We start from the raw sequence: 15886 nt of genomic DNA on the forward strand, positions 1-15886 counted from the left end.
AGGCGTGAAGGCGGCCCGGCCTCCCCCAGCCGGCCAAGGGCGTAGCCGGCCCCCAGAAGCCGGCTACCCCCTCCCTCGAAGCATGTGCCACATTAAGGAGACAAGACGAGGTAAGGCTACAGTGAGAGCCCTCAAGGCGGCACACTGTAGCCACGCTTACCTCGACGAAGCCCTCGTCATCAGGGACGAGGCTACAGTAAGCAGCCGCCGACAAGACCCCTATGTAGTGGGGCCGGCCTGTCGACCAAGAGGCCGGCAGCCGGCGGGACCCACCAGTCGGCGGGCCCCAACGGCCGGCGGAGAAGCCGGCGAACGCAGACACTGACGACTGGGACCCGCGCCCAGCCGGATTAAGATTGTATCCCCGGGGGGTAGGCCTATATAAACCCCCCGGGGCACCCATGCAAAGGGTTGGCTTCTTAGAGTTACACACACACCATAGAGAGAGGGAAGCAAGAGCTAGCCTTGCTCTTCTTTTCCCTTGAACCCGACAGCTCAAGGAGCATTTGTAGCTACTCGTTCTGATCTAGTGATCATGCGGAGACCCCGCAGAGCAGGACTAGGGGTGTTATCTCCACGGAGAGCCCCGAACCTGGGTAAGATTCGCCGGCGTGCATGTCTTCGCCTCATCCCGTTTCCAGGCACCGGCGACGTCTTACTGGCACCCACCATGATAAGCCACCCGTTGGCATATGTCGCACCTACCACCCGACATTTGGCGCCCATCATGGGGCCAGGTGCACCGTCGTCCGGAGAACTTTTCTGGACGGGAACCCTCTTCCTCCCCCGCGAGCACAGCCAGCCTGTTGCGCCCGATGGCGTTTGCCTCGACGTGCTGCAAGGCGTCGACGACGCCTGCGCGGCGAGTTGCCTCACCGATCTTCTCGGCGAGACTCGCATCTCCGACGAGCCTGCGTCCGACGCGGGCACGGACTATCCTGAGAGCCACCTCGTCAGCCTCCTCGACCAGCTTCACGTCTCCAGCGAGCCTGCTCCAGACTTGGAGTCGGTCGGCTCCACCGACCCGATGCTTGTCGATTCCGACACGGCATCGCTCGACGCCTACCCCTCCGACGTGGTGGTCTTCGACGATCCTCTCCCTCGAGCTGACAGTCGCAGCAGCGCTGTCACCGAAGTGTTGGTCATCAGCCACGTCGCCAACTCGGGCGAGAACGCCCACGACGCCCTGCAAGCAGCGATGCACGACCTATCCGTCCCCATCCCGGCCGACGCCGACGCCGAGACCCTGAAGGCACGCCGCCTCACCCTCGTCGCGGAAAGCCAGAAGATAGCCTCCATGAGACGCCTCACCGAGGCCCACCAGCGTGAAGTCGACCGGGCCGCCTTCGGTACGCCGCCGCCTAGCGGGCCGAGCCGAGCCGGCTTCGTCCAGAAGCGCGGCGCGGCTATCGCCAGCATGCTGGGGGCAGATCGCCCCGTCTACGTGTAACGCCCACGATGCGGCTATATCTCCCACATGTCGAGGAACGACTTAGAGGCATAACCGCATAGTGGTTTTGTCGCAAGAAGGGTCATCTTCACACAATCCCATGTAATGAACAAGAATGGGATAAAGAGTTGGCTTACAATCGCCACTTCACACAATACATAAATATCATTCATACATCATCCTAAATACAATCATATAGACCGACTACGGTCAAAAACCAGATGAAAATAAGACAACCCCAAATGCTAGATCCCCGATCGTCCCAACTGGGCTCCACTACTGATCATCAGGAAAAGACACATAGTAACGACCACGTTCCTCGTTGAACTCCCACTTGAGATCGACGCCATCATCTGCACTGGCATCGTCGACACCTGCAACTGTTTTGGTAGAATCTGTGAGTCACGGGGACTCAGCAATCTCACACCCGCGAGATCAAGACTATTTAAGCTTATAGGACAAAGTGGTGCAAAGAGGTGGAGCTGCAGCGGCAAAAGCATATATGGTGGCTAACTTGCGCAAATGAGAGCGAGAAGAGAAGCAACGGAACGGACGTCATCTAGAAATGACCGAGAAGTGATTCTGAACACCTACTTACGACATACATAACACAGACCGTGTTCACTTCCCGGACTCCGCCGAGAAGAGACCATCATGGCTACACACGCACTTGGTGTATTTTAATTGGGTCAAGTGACAAGTTATCTACAACCGGACATTAACAAATTCCCATCTGCCTCATAACCGCGGGCACGGCTTTCGAAAGATAATACCCTGCAGGGGTGTCCCAACTTAGCCCATCATAAGCTCTCACGGTCAACGAAGGATAAACCTTCTCCCGGAAAGACCCGATCAGTCTCGGAATCCCGGTTTACAAGACATCTCGACAATGGTAAAACAAGACCAGCAAAGCCACCCGAATGTGCCGACAAATCCCGATAGGAGCTGCACATATCTCGTTCTCAGGGCACACCGGATGAGACATCCTACGAGTAAAACCAGACCTCGAGTTTCCAGGAGGGGGCCCCGCAGTCTGCTCAGTTCGGACCAACACTCGAAGGAGCACTGGCCCGGGGGGGGGGGTTAAAATAAGATGACCCTCGGGCTCGCGAAAACCCGGGGGAAAAGGCTTAGGTAGCAAATAGTAAAACCAAGGTTGGGCCTTGCTGGAGGAGTTTTATTCAAGGCGAACTGTCAAGGGGGTCCCATAAATCACCCGACCGTGTAAGGAACGCAAACTCAAGGAACATAATCACGGTATAACAGTAACTAGGGCGGCAAGAGTGGAACAAAACACCAGGCATAAGGCCGAGCCTTCCACCCTTTACCAAATATATAGATGCATTAATTAAATAAGAGATATTGTGATATCCCAACATATCCATGTTCCGCCATGGAACAAACTTCAACTTCACCTGCAACTAGCAACGCTATAAGAGGGGCTGAGCAAAAGCGGTAACTTAGCCAAACAACGGTTTGCTAGGAAAGGATGGTTAGAGGCTGATATGGCTAAAAATAGGAGACATGATATAGCAAGTGATAGGTAGCGAGCATGGCAATAGAGCGAACAACTAGCATAGCAAAGATAGAAGTGATTTCGAGGGGTGGTCATCTTGCCTGCAAGATTCTCAGAGTTGTCGAAAGCTTGATCCTCGTAAGCGTACTCGACAGGTTCCTCGTTCACGAACTCGTCTCCCGGCTCTACCCAAGACAAGAACACAAACAAACGGAACCACAATCAACAACGAGAAATGCGCAAGCAACATGATGCCAAACACGTATGATATGCAAGATATGATATGCGATGCGTATGCGTGCTCCGGAAGGAAAATAATGAACATGGCAGTAACTTGGCAAACCAAGCATGCCACTGGAAAGATGAGATGATTTCGGTGGAAATCGATATAAAGATCACCGGAATCGGATACACGGTTTGCAAATGGCGAGCAAAACAAGAATGACACTAATCTGCGATAAACAGCATGATAGCACTTAAAATTCAACAAGTAACAAAGCTACAGCACCCCAACATAGCAACAAAGCAATGGAAGAACTGGACATGGTTACAGGTTCACAGACTTAGTGAAAAACTGGACATGGCAGAAATCAGCATCAGGTAGCAATGTTCAGGGCACGATATCAACATGCTACAGGAACTTAACATAGCAAAACAAGTCATAGTAGTGTTCTACTAAATGCACATGACAAAAGTACCTTACTGACCATAAGCCAAAAAGGACCAGAAGAAATGATGGCAAGCATGTAAACATAGCAAGTTTCGTTATCAGGTTTCAGACTTAGCAGAAAACAGAGCATGGCAGAAATATTAATATGTAGGCCTCTTTGTGAGATTGATGCACTCACTACAGAGCAATGCATGACAAACCAAGCATACCTACAGCAAGATGGCATGTTTATCAAGCTATCCATGGCAAGAACAATTGCATAGAAAGTATGGATCAACTACAATAAGCTTGGCAAAAATGCATATCATGTTAAGAATCTGCCAGCAATATTTTATAGTAAAAGTAGAGCAAGATTGAGTCATGCTATGGCACTCTAAAATTGCAAACAATTGCAGGAATGGATCAACTACAACTATAGCTACAAACATCCTTACTGAACATCTCCAAAATATGCATGGATCTCTCTGTAGCATCAAGTTTACATGGCAACAAAATTACAGCAGACAGAATTGAAATCACCAAGTCCCTGAAATCGGAAATATTACGGGGCCTAGTTTGCATGCTTGTTCTTGTCACCAAAAAGATAACAAAAATACATGGACTATACCGCTAGAAAGATGGCATGGCATACTTCAAAACACATGTAGATCTCATGCTCAAAAGATGCACAGAATAAATGATACAAAAATGACAAATCTCCAAGTTCTGATAAGAACCAGAGATTAACAGCAACTAGCCCTCTTCCAACGAAGATTTGGGCATCAAGATGACCTCTAATCAACATGGTTCAATTGAACAAAATGAAGAGCATCACGAGGCAAACAATTTGACATATTACAAGCGCGAATCGGAGCTACATGCGAGAAGTTACGGCATCGGGAACAGGGGCACATGCTGAGAAATGTTTCATGACTTAGAAGAAAAAGAGGGGCTCGGGGGAAAAAGTCAACGCACGTTCGTATCCAGATCGGATCGCCATAGGAGCTCGAGCCCGAGCCCGTCGGCGAGGGCAGACGGCGACGGCGAGGCAGGGACCGGCGGGGCGGCGCCGGCGGCGAGGGGGACCGGAGGCCGACGGGGAGGGAGGCGGCGCCGGAGGCGGGGGTCGCCGGCGGGGGTGGCGCCCGGAGCGGCGGACGGCGGAGGCGAGCACGGCCGGCGGCGGCGCACCCGAGGGCGGCGGCGGCGGCAGCACGCGCGGGCGCGGGCGCGCGGCGGCGGGATGGGCCGGCGGGCCCGATCCGGGCCCGGCGGGCCTGGCGCGACGGGATCGGCGGCGGGGTGACGTGGCGCGACGGCACTGGCCGGGAGCGGCGGCGCGTTGGTCCGGCGGGCGCTGGACGCGTCCGCCCGCGGAGAGGGGAAATTAGGGTTACGGGAGACTGCGATTTCGTTTTCGGGATGCCCACTTATAAATAGGTAGAGGGAGCTAGGAGGCTCCAAATGAGGTGCGGTTTTCGCCCACACGATCGTGATCGAACGACCTAGAGCATGGAAGAGAGTTTGGTGGGTTTTGGGCTGGTTTTAGAGGGGGTTTTGCTGGACACTCAAATGGACATTGCGGAGGCCCGGTTAATCGTTGGAGTACCAAACGACCTCCGAATGGAACGAAACTTGACCGGTAGTCTCCGGGTGGTATATTAAGACCACTTGACAAGCCTCGGTCCATTCCGAGAAAGTTTGACACACGCACACGAAAGAAAACTAGAGGGGTGCACCGGAGGAGATAGGAGCGCCGGATTGGAAAACGGACAACGGGGAAAATGCTCGGATGCAAGAGACGAACACGTATGCGAATGCAATGCACATGATGACATGATATGAAAATGCATGACTTGACAAAATACAAAACGAAAGAAAAAACCCGACAACGGAGGGAAAAACATATCACATCGCCGAAAATGGCAAGAGTCGGAGTTACAAATATGGCAAGTTACGTGCGGGGTGTTACAACACTCCACCACTACGAGAGGATCTCGTCCCGAGATCTAGGACTGAAAGAACTCTGGATATTCGGAACGGAGATGGTCCTCGCGTTCCCAGGTGGCTTCCCGGTCAGAATGGTGCGACCACTTCACTTTCAGAAATTTGATAGACTTGTTGCGAGTCTTGCACTCAGTTTCTTCAAGAATAGCAACTGGGTGCTCATGATAAGACAAATCTTCTTGGAGGTCAATCTCTTCAAAGTCGATAGTGCGCTCAGGCGTCTTGAAGCACTTGCGGAGCTGTGACACGTGGAACACATCGTGCACGTTCGCAAAGTTGGAAGGAAGTTCAAGTTGATAGGAGGTCGCCTCTTTTGCCAATGATCTTGAAAGGACCCACGTATCTAGGGGCAAGCTTCCCTTTGATACCGAAGCGACGAGTGCCTTTCATTGGAGAGACGCGGAGGTAGACATGGTCTCCGATCTCGAAAGCCAAATCACGATGCTTACTATCATAGTAACTCTTCTGACGCGATTGCGCGGCTTTGAGATTATCACGGATGACTTTACACATTTCTTCAGCTTCAGTGATTAAGTCATTGCCAAGAAGTTGGCGTTCACCAGTCTCTGACCAATTGAGAGGAGTACGGCACTTTCTGCCATAGAGAATCTCGAATGGGGCCTTGCCCGAACTCGCTTGGAAGCTGTTGTTGTAGGAGAATTCAACATAAGGAAGACAATCTTCCCATCTCATGCTGAAGGAAATGACACAAGCCCTGAGCATATCTTCAAAATTTTGATTGACTCGCTCGACTTGGCCACTAGTTTGAGGATGGAAAGCTGTGCTGAAGCGAATGTTTGTGCCCATGGCCTTCTGGAAGGAGTCCCAGAACTTAGAGGTGAAGATGCTTCCATGATCAGAAGAAATCAATTGTGGAATGCCGTGCAAGGAGACAATTCTGGAGGTGTAGAGCTCTGCCAGCTGAGCTGTTGTGATGGATTCTATGATAGGAAGGAAATGAGCCACTTTAGAAAGCTTGTCGATGACAACAAAAATAGCATCATTTCCGCGCTTGGACTTTGGAAATCCAGTCACGAAGTCCATTTCGATATGATCAAACTTCCATTCCGGAATAGCAAGAGGTTAGAGGAGACCAGCTGGTCGTTGGTGTTCTGCTTTCACTCTTCGGCAGACCTCACATTCATTCACGAATTGAGCAATTTCTCGCTTCATTCAAGTCCACCAATAGGACTGCTTGAGGTCATGATACATCTTCGTACTTCCAGGATGAATGGAAAGGAGAGAATTGTGCGCTTCCTTCATTATGACTTTCCTTAGATCACCTTTCGGAACCACAATCCGGTCCTCGAAGAGCAAAATGTCTCTGTCATCAATGTGATAGCACTTGTATTTGGAAAGACCCTTGTCGATACCACGTTTCACCTTCTTCACCATGGCATCAAGGAGTTGTGCCTTACGAATTTGATCTTCCAAAGTAGGAGATACTATGAGGTTGGCAAGAACACCTTGAGGAACAACTTGGAGATTCAGCTTGCGGAAAGCTTCACAAAGATCCGGTTGGAAAGGCTTGAGGATTAAGCTGTTGCAATAAGCTTTCCTGCTTAAAGCATCTGCAATGACATTTGCTTTGCCTGGAGTATATTCGATACTCGGATTGTACTCTTGAATCATTTCGACCCATCGAGTCTGCCTGAGGTTGAGGTTGGGCTGAGTGAAGATATACTTGAGACTCTTGTGATCAGTGAAAATGTCCACTTGTCTTCCCAACAAGAGATGTCTCCACGTAATCAATGCATGGACAACTGCCGCCAACTCAAGATCGTGAGTGGGGTAGTTCTTCTCGTTGGGCTTCAACTGCCGAGAGGTATAGGCCACAACTTTCTTCTCTTGCATTAACACAGCACCGAGACCTTGGAGAGAAGCATCACAGAAAACTTCATACGGCTTGGATTCATCAGGAGGAGTCAAGACAGGAGCTGTGACTAGTTTCTGTTTGAGAGTGTTGAAAGCAACGTCACACTCAGGAGACCAGACATACTTCACATGCTTCTATAGGAGGTTGGAAAGAGGCTTTGCAATTTTCGAGAAATTCTCAACGAATCTTCGGCAATAGCTTGCAAGACCCAGAAAACTGCGGAGCTGCTTGACATTTTGAGGAGGTTCCCAATCCAGAACTGCGGACACCTTCTCGGGGTTAACAGCGATGCCTTTGGCGGAGATGATGTGACCAAGGAAAAGAACTTCATCGAGCCAGAACTCACATTTGGAGAACTTCGCATAGAATTGAAACTCTCTGAGCTTGTCGAGCACCAATCGCAAATGTTTGGCATGATCCTGCTTGTTCTTGGAGAAGACCAAGATATCATCGAGATACACCAGAACGAATTCATTGGTATAGGGGTTGAAGATGAAATTCATCATCCAAGAGAACACCGGAGGAGCATTGACAAGGCCGAAAGACACGACGGTATATTCATAAGAACCAAAGCTTGTTCTGAATGCTGTCTTGGGAATATCTTCTTCACGAATGCGAATCTGATGATAACCCATACGAAGGTCAAGCTTCGAGAATACTTTAGCGCCTTTGAGTTGCTCAAATAGCTCATTGATGTTGGGAAGTGGATACTTGTTCTTGATTGTCTTCTTGTTCAATGGACGGTAGTCGACACAAAGTCGGTCCGTGCCATCCTTCTTCTTGACAAAAAGAACACCACAACCCCATGGAGAAGAACTCGGTCTGATCAAACCCAGACGTTCTTGTTCATCGAGCTGCTTCTTCAATTCCTTCAGCTCGTTAGGTCCAAGCTTGTATGGACGCTTGCAAACGGGTACAGTACCAGGCTCTAGTTCGATAACGAACTCAACTGGCCGGTGCAGAGGCATACCCGGAAGCTCTTCTGGAAAGACATCTTGATACTCGCAAACGACTGGAATTTGAGAGATGGCATCCAATTCGCCCTTCTCATTGAGAGAGAAAAACCGAATGGTTTCATCACGAGCGGCAAAAATAATCACATCCTCAGACGAGTGTGTCAATTGAATTTCTCTGGCAGCACAATCAAGTTGAGCCTTGTGCTTAGAAAGCCAGTCCATCCCGAGAATTAGATCAATATCCGAGTCACCAAGAACAATTGGAGAAGACAAAAATGCATAGTCGCCCATCTTGATGGTAACATTCGTAACCATGGAACTTGCATTCATGCATTTGCCTGGAGAGACAACTGCTAACGGCCTAGGCAATCCTTGGAAATGCAATTCATGCTTGGATGCAAAAGGTCTTGATATGAAAGAAAGAGATGCACCAGTATCAAAAAGAACTTTTGCGGGAATATCGTTAACAGGAAGATTACCCATTATCACATCAGTAGATTCCTCCGCTTGAGCTGCATTCATCATGTTCACCTTTGCAAACTTTGGATTATGCTTGACCACTGCATTGCTGGAAGATCTGACAGGAGGAGGAGGAGGAAGACGCCTCTGGTTGAAGCACTTGTTAGCATAGTGACCTTTCTGCTGACATTTGTTGCAAGTCACCTCTGAGAGTGGACGGTGATAAGGAGCATTGGACTTTGGAGCTTGATTCTGAGGCTTGTTCTGATAACCAGAGTTGGAAGAGTTTGAAGAACTATGGCCACCTTTGTTCTTCTGCTGGTAAGGCTGACGAAACGGAGGAGGAGGAGCCAACCAAAACTTCTGTTGCTTAGCTGTCACAAGTGAGGAAGAAGAAGACTGAACTGCGTCTCTGACTCTCTTCTTAGAAGCCTCACACTTGAGCTGAGCAGCCTCTTGCTTCAGTGCCATATTGTAGAATTGATCAAACTGAGTAGGCTCAACAAGAACGAGAGCTAACTGCAGATCCTCTTTAAGGCCACCTCTGAAGTGATAGATCATACTCTTCTCATCAGGAACGTCTTGTTTAGCGAAGCGAGCAAGTTTCTGAAACTGAATGTTGTATTGATACACAGACATGTTTCCTTGCTTGAGATTGCGGAACTCCTCATGCTTGCTCTCAACAACACTTTGTGGAATGTGGTGCGCTTTGAAGTCCCGACAGAAGTCAGTCCAAGTAATCACACGACCTCCTCTGGAATCTTTGTATTGTTGATACCAATCAGCAGCTTGGTCCTTGAGCTGGAAAGAAGCGAACTTGACAAAGTCCTCAGGCCTGACATTGCTACATTCAAAATGCTTGTTGATGTCCACGAGCCAATCATCGGCATCCATGGCCTCGGCACAGTAGCTGAAAGACTTGGGCTGATTTGCGAGAAACTGGTTGAGAGTGGCAAAGTGAAACTGATTGTTGCCTTGACCTTGATTGCCTTGATTGCCTTGCCCTTGAGTACGTTCTTGCAAGAGTTGCAGAATCATCTGAGCATTGGCGTTGGTGGCTGCCATGATTGCTTGCCATGCCTCCGGAGGTGGAGGTGGTGGCGGAGGGTTCGCTTGACTCCCTTCATTGCAATCCGGATTCTGACGCGTTGGCGGAGCCATCCTGAAGAGGGTGACATCCGTTAGCATCTCGATAGAAAAAAGATAAGTAGAATCAACGGATAGAAATTGCAACATATAGTCTTCACAATAAACATTCGAACGAAGATGAACGAATGAATTCCGTAGTAAATCATCACACTTCCATAAGTTGAGAAGCCACTTGAAAAAGATATGGAAAGAACAGATGAATTCGAAGCAACTCGAATACCACAATACAAAATAAAACAAAGTATTGGCTTGCAAAATAAGCCGGAACAAACATATGATAGATATTTCGTCCGAAGTTTTCGTGGTGGGGCCCACACGGGCTCAATCGTACAGCACCATCATGTACAAGGCTGTGCACATGACATACGAAGCGTCCCCGAGTCGGCAAAGCCATGGACTCTTTAAGACACAACGAGACCACTGTAAAATTAACCGTATACAGGCGGACCACTAGACGTCGAACCCCAATCTCATATCATGCGTCTGTCGGAAAGAAATCCTAAGGCTACTTGAATTCCCACTTATAAACTCCCGAAACTTTCTGGTTATGCAATCTGGTGTAGGGGATACAGGGGACACAAATATATATCACCCAAACTAGCAATCCCTAGATCCAGCTGTATCCATCCGTCAACACATAACCAAGAAATCTTCGGAAATCGTTTACCTCAACCTTCGAAAAACATCCGTTATACAAGTTATGGCAATACTCCCGAACTCCCGCCCCAGTACTGGGTGGCGTCGAGGTGATCTCACCAACAACTGCATAAAAGAGATTTCGATGTCGGCGAAACTCAGGTATTCCAGAACTGCAACGATAAAATTGTGACGACAACACCTCGGAGCTCAACTCCCCGGGATACTGCCACAACCCCTAAATGACAGGAGGCACCAAGAACAATGTTCTCGTCACAAATCCATCGGAACGATTCCAAGATACCCGCGTGATCCTAAAATTTTTTTTTAGTGAAATTTGAGGAGAGAATAGTCAAAACTTCTACGTCAGGAGACCTCACCAGAGCGACGAAGGGACTGAGGATTAAAAAGAATCCTACTCTCCGATATATATAATCCTAAGACTCAAAACATTTTTATTCTAGACTCAACAACGCCAGCGATTCGATCAAGCAGGGGGCTCCTAAGTCGGGGATGGCTCTGATTACCAACTTGTAACGCCCATGATGCGGCTATATCTCCCACGTGTCGAGGCACGACTTAGAGGCATAACCGCATAGTGGTTTTGTCGCAAGAAGGGTCATCTTCACACAATCCCATGTAATGAACAAGAATGGGATAAAGAGTTGGCTTACAATCGCCACTTCACACAATACATAAATATCATTCATACATCATCCTAAATACAATCATATAGACCGACTACGGTCAAAAACCAGATGAAAATAAGACAACCCCAAATGCTAGATCCCCGATCGTCCCAACTGGGCTCCACTACTGATCATCAGGAAAAGACACATAGTAACGACCACGTTCCTCGTCGAACTCCCACTTGAGATCGACGCCATCATCTGCACTGGCATCGTCGACACCTGCAACTGTTTTGGTAGAATCTGTGAGTCACGGGGACTATGCAATCTCACACCCGCAAGATCAAGACTATTTAAGCTTATAGGACAAAGAGGTGCAAAGAGGTGGAGCTGCAGCGGCAAAAGCATATATGGTGGCTAACTTGCGCAAATGAGAGCGAGAAGAGAAGCAACGGAACGGACGTCATCTAGAAATGACCGAGAAGAGATTCTGAACACCTACTTACGACATACATAACATAGACCGTGTTCACTTCCCGGACTCCGCCGAGAAGAGACCATCATGGCTACACACGCACTTGGTGTATTTTAATAGGGTCAAGTGACAAGTTATCTACAACCGGACATTAACAAATTCCCATCTGCCTCATAACCGCGGGCACGGCTTTCGAAAGATAATACCCTGCAGGGGTGTCCCAACTTAGCCCATCATAAGCTCTCACTGTCAACGAAGGATAAACCTTCTCCCGGAAAGACCCGATCAGTCTCGGAATCCCGGTTTACAAGACATCTCGACAATGGTAAAACAAGACCAGCAAAGCCACCCGAATGTGCCGACAAATCCCGATAGGAGCTGCACATATCTCGTTCTCAGGGCACACCGGATGAGACATCCTACGAGTAAAACCAGACCTCGAGTTTCCAGGAGGGGGCCCCGCAGTCTGCTCAGTTCGGACCAACACTCGAAGGAGCACTGGCCCGGGGGGGTTAAAATAAGATGACCCTCGGGCTCGCGAAAACCCGGGGGAAAAGGCTTAGGTAGCAAATAGTAAAACCAAGGTTGGGCCTTGCTGGAGGAGTTTTATTCAAGGCGAACTGTCAAGGGGGTCCCATAAATCACCCGACCGTGTAAGGAACGCAAACTCAAGGAACATAATCCCGGTATAACAGTAACTAGGGCGGCAAGAGTGGAACAAAACACCAGGCATAAGGCCGAGCCTTCCACCCTTTACCAAATATATAGATGCATTAATTAAATAAGATATATTGTGATATCCCAACATATCCATGTTCCGCCATGGAACAAACTTCAACTTCACCTGCAACTAGCAACGCTATAAGAGGGGCTGAGCAAAAGCGGTAACTTACCCAAACAACGATTTGCTAGGAAAGGATGGTTAGAGGCTGACATGGCTAAAAATAGGAGACATGATATAGCAAGTGATAGGTAGCGAGCATGGCAATAGAGCGAACAACTAGCATAGCAAAGATAGAAGTGATTTCGAGGGGTGGTCATCTTGCCTGCAAGATTCTCAGAGTTGTCGAAAGCTTGATCCTCGTAAGCGTACTCGACAGGTTCCTCGTTCACGAACTCGTCTCCCGGCTCTACCCAAGACAAGAACACAAACAAACGGAACCACAATCAACAACGAGAAATGCGCAAGCAACATGATGCCAAACACGTATGATATGCAAGATATGATATGCGATGCGTATGCGTGCTCCGAAAGGAAAATGATGAACATGGCAGTAACTTGGCAAACCAAGCATGCCACTGGAAAGATGAGATGATTTCGGTGGAAATCGATATAAAGATCACCGGAATCGGATACACGGTTTGCAAATGGCGAGCAAAACAAGAATGACACTAATCTGCGATAAACAGCATGATAGCACTTAAAAGGCAACAAGTAACAAAGCTACAGCACCCCAACATAGCAACAAAGCACATGGAAGTAATCTACAGGAGATGCTTGACAAAAGATGAACACTGAGCTACGGCTAGTTCACAACATATCAAGCTCAAACAAGCATGGCAAAAGTTGAAAAGATTACAGGTTCACAGACTTAGTGAAAAACTGGACATGGCAGAAATCAGCATCAGGTAGCAATGTTCAGGGCACGATATCAACATGCTACAGGAACTTAACATAGCAAAACAAGGCATGGTAGTATTCTACTAAATTCACATGACAAAAGTCCCTTACTGACCATAAGCCAAAAAGGACCAGAAGAAATGATGGCAAGCATGTAAACATAGCAAGTTTCGTTATCAGGTTTCAGACTTAGCAGAAAACAGAGCATGACAGAAATATTAATATGTAGGCCTCTTTGTGAGCTTGATACACTCACTACAGAGCAATGCATGACAAACCAAGCATACCTACAGCAAGACGGCATGTTTATCAACCTCTCCATGGCAAGAACAATTGCATATCGTGTATGGATCAACTACAATAAGCTTGGCAAAAATGCATATCATGTTAAGAATCTGCCAGAAATATTTTATAGTAAAAGTAGAGCAATATTGAGTCATGCTATGGCACTCTATAATTGCAAACAATTGCAGGAATGGATCAATTACAATTATAGCTACAAAACATCCTTACTAAACATCTCCAAAATATGCATGGATCTCTCTGTAGCATCAAGTTTACATGGCAACAAAATTACAGTAGACAGACTTAGAGAAATCACCAAGTCCCTGAAATCAGAAATATTACGGGGCCTACTTTGCATGCTTGTTCTTGTCACCACAAAGATCACAAAAATACATGGACTATACCGCTAGAAAGATGGAATGGCATACTTCAAAACACATGTAGATCTCATCCTCAAAAGATGCACAGAATAAATGATACAAAAATGACAAATCTCCAAGTTCTGATAAGAACCAGAGATTAACAGCAACTAGCCCTCTTCCAACGAAGCTTTGGGCATCAAGATGACCTCTAATCAACATGGCTCAATTGAACAAAATGAAGAGCATCACGAGGCAAACAATTTGACATATTACACGCGCGAATCGGGGCTACATGCAAGAAGTTACGGCATCGGGAACAGGGGCACATGCTGAGAAATGTTTCATGACTTAGAAGAAAAAGAGGGGCTCGGGGGAAAAAGTCAACGCACGTTCGTATCCAGATCGGATCGCCACAGGAGCTCGAGCCCGAGCCCGTCGGCGAGGGCAGACGGCGACGGCGAGGCAGGGACCGGCGGGGCGGCGCCGGCGGCGAGGGGGACCGGAGGCCGACGGGGAGGGAGGCGGCGCCGGAGGCGGGGGTCGCCGGCGGGGGTGGCGCCCGGCGCGACGGGATCGGCGGCGGGGTGACGTGGCGCGACGCCATTGGCCGGGAGCGGCGGCGCGTTTGTCCAGCGGGCGCTGGACGCGTCCGCCCGCGGAGAGGGGAAATTAGGGTTACGGGAGACTGCGATTTCGTTTTCGGGATGCCCACTTATAAATAGGTAGAGGGAGCTAGGAGGCTCCAAATGAGGTGCGGTTTTCGCCCACACGATCGTGATCGAACGACCTAGAGCATGGAAGATAGTTTGGTGGGTTTTGGGCTGTTTTTAGCGGGGGGTTTTGCTGGACACTCAAATGGACATTGCGGAGGCCCGGCTAACCGTTGGAGTACCAAACGACCTCCGAATGGAACGAAACTTGACCGGTAGTCTCCGGGTGGTATATTAAGACCACTTGACAAGCCTCGGTCCATTCCAAGAAAGTTTGACACACGCACACGAAAGAAAACTAGAGGGGTGGACCGGAGGAGATAGGAGCGCCGGATTGGAAAACGGGCAACGGGGAAAATGCTCGGATGCAAGAGACGAACACGTATGCGAATGCAATGCACATGATGACATGATATGAAAATGCATGACATGACAAAATACAAAACGAAAGACAAAACCCGACAACGGAGGGAAAAACATATCACATAGCCGAAAATGGCAAGAGTCGGAGTTACAAATATGGCAAGTTACGTGCGGGGTGTTACACTACGCCACCCCGCTCGAGAATCTGCGAGCCGCTCAGGCGGCCGCCGAGGAGCTAAATGGGCTGGGGGCCGACGAGCTCCCCTACATGACAAGGCGGATCCAGCAGCTGATCGACGCGGCTGCAGAACGGCACGAAGCCGGCGCCCGCGCCGATAGTCATCCCCCGCGCCGGGAGCACGCCGCGACGTCCCGCTCGCCGATTGCGAGCGGCGCCCGCCAGAGGAAAGACAATGAGCCGGCTGCTAGCCGCAGCCGGACTCGTATCACCATCGAGCGCGACGCGGAAGGCCGCCCTCGAGCGGTGGAGCGCCAAGGAAATCCGCCTCCTCCCCCGCCTCGAAGGGAGAGACGTCTCACCCCGCCGCCCGTCACGCACCCGACTCTTGGTGACCGACTAGGCCGCCGAGAAGGAGTCAGTGAGAACGACGCCCGCCACCGGATCGACCGCCTTGCTCGATCCCTGGCGCTAGAAGAAGAAGACGATGTCGGCCTGCCATGCTTTGGCCCCCGCATCCGCGACGAGACCTTCCCCAAAGGGTTCTCGCTCCCCAGAGACACGC

The sequence above is a fragment of the Aegilops tauschii genome, chromosome 1 (genome assembly GCF_002575655.3).
Source record: "Aegilops tauschii subsp. strangulata cultivar AL8/78 chromosome 1, Aet v6.0, whole genome shotgun sequence".
Taxonomy (NCBI): Eukaryota; Viridiplantae; Streptophyta; class Magnoliopsida; order Poales; family Poaceae; genus Aegilops; species Aegilops tauschii.